Here is a 2,113-nt window from a genome sequence, read left to right as displayed (position 1 = left end):
CCCCTCTGTGGGCAAATGAAGACTTTACTTCTTGCAGCGCCTGGTTGTATGTGAACTTGATACAATATAGAGGCACAACCTCAGGGCATTTCCTATCTCTCTGACACGGGCAGATGCGACAGAGCTGCAAGAGGTTTTTAAGGGAGGCTGCAGCTCAGCTCCCTCCTGAGGTGACCTCACTGTCCCAGGTGTGTGTGTAGGGGGGGTGGTGGTGACTCATGAGAGAACCTCCCACTGTCCTGTGGCCACAACTGCCGGCCCCAGGGAAGCCAGCTCAGCAAGCAGAAGAGCCTGGCATCCGGCTTCCCCACATTCCAGAAAGGCCTGCTGGGGGCCCGTCTGACTCAGCAAGCACATGGACTCTGGAGGCAACAGACAGCGTGGCCTCGCTCTCCACGTCCATGTAAGTGGGGAGATGGCAGCCCCCATCCATGGTGACAATATCTGTATGAAGCGCTGGCAGCAGTGCCTGTGTACGGTCAGCCTTCAGTACCCCTTGGCATGCTTGTGATGAGGCCCCTGGTAGGCAGGAACTACCTTAAGTAGTTAAGAATTATGCCCTGCAGCTGAAGGGGGAAAGAATGCGCACCTAGTATGCATAGGCAGGAGCCTGCTTCTCTATGTGAATTACTGCTTAATCACCAAATGGGCGTATGTGAGAATAGGCCTTGTCTTTTTTTTAATGTTTATTTATCAACTTATTTTAACGTCTTAACATTTTTGAGAGACATAGTGAGAACAGGGGTGGGGCAGAGAGAGAGAGAGGGAGACAAGAATTCGAAGCAGGCTCAGGGCTCTGGGCTGTCAGCACAGAGCTTGATGTGGGGCTCGACCCCACGAACCATGAGATCATGACCTGAGCCGAAGTCAGATGCTTAGCTGACTGAGGCACCCATGTGTGCCCCCAAATGTTTATTTATTTTGAGAGAGAGAGAGAGAGAGAGAGAGAGAGAGAGAGAGAGAGAGAAAGAGAAAGAGAAGAAAGAGCATGCATGCACAAGTTGGGGAGGGGCAGAGAGAGAGAAGGAAACAGAGAATCCCAAGCAGGCTCCACACTCAGCCAGGAGCCTTACATGGGGCTAGATCATGACCTCAGCCCAAACCAAGAGTCAAACACTTAACTGACTCTCAGGGTGTTTAAAGTGGAAGGCGTGCCCCTTTGGACTTCGGAGCAAGTGTCAGCCAGGGGCCACCAGGTGCCGCCACGTGCTCCAGGGAAAGGGTTATAGAGCCCAGAAACCGGTGCTCCAGAGAGTGGCCCTGGCCCTCCAACCCTGGAAAGCATCTATCCTGGACGGAAAGCCCCCGTGCTCAAAGACCCAATCTCTTGGATAAAGGTCAGCGGGGGCAGGGACTGGTACACAGCTGGCACTCGGGACTTATTTGCTGCAGTAGGACCAGCAGCGAGTTGCTTTCACTTACTCAAACAGGAGGGTGAAGGTTCCCTGCCAGGCAGTAATTATGGAAACAAGAAGACGTTAATTAAGGACACAGATCTGTGACCCTGACAAACTCTCGAACATAAAGTCATGGATCCTGTCTGTCACCCATGATGCAGAAAGTGGCTGTGATAAGACAGTGGAGGGAAATTTGGGGACCCGACCCAAGGACGCCGGAGCACAGAGTCCTCATCACCACAGAGCACAGGAGGGGAGAGGGACCAGAGGACACCACCCGGCTGACCTGGCTTAGGGCTCGGGCCTGAACTCTGACTCCACCACTGGGAGTGACTCACTCAGCGTGTCACCTCCATGATGAGTCCCGGGGTCCTTGCCTGTCCACGTTGCCACATGTGTAATACAACCACGCAGTCACCACACACAGGCACCTACCATGTTCCAGGTACAGGCTGCCCAGTCAGGTCACCGGGGTGCCGGTCCCAGCAATTCACGGGCCTCACTGGGCTTCAGTTTCCCCATGTATGAAATGAGGCCACTGTGATCAATAATCTCCAAGCATCTCCAGCTCTGGCATCTAGAAGATTCTATAACTGTCCATCTAGGACCTCTGCCCCCAAGATAGTCTTCCATAAATTCTCACCTACAATTTCTCTGCTGGGAGGTGAATGGGTCTATTTTATACCTGAGAGGGGGAATTTTTTACCTCAATATAC

Source organism: Suricata suricatta, chromosome 12 (genome assembly GCF_006229205.1).
Source record: "Suricata suricatta isolate VVHF042 chromosome 12, meerkat_22Aug2017_6uvM2_HiC, whole genome shotgun sequence".
Lineage (NCBI taxonomy): Eukaryota > Metazoa > Chordata > Mammalia > Carnivora > Herpestidae > Suricata > Suricata suricatta.
Note: the sequence above shows the minus strand (reverse complement) of the source record.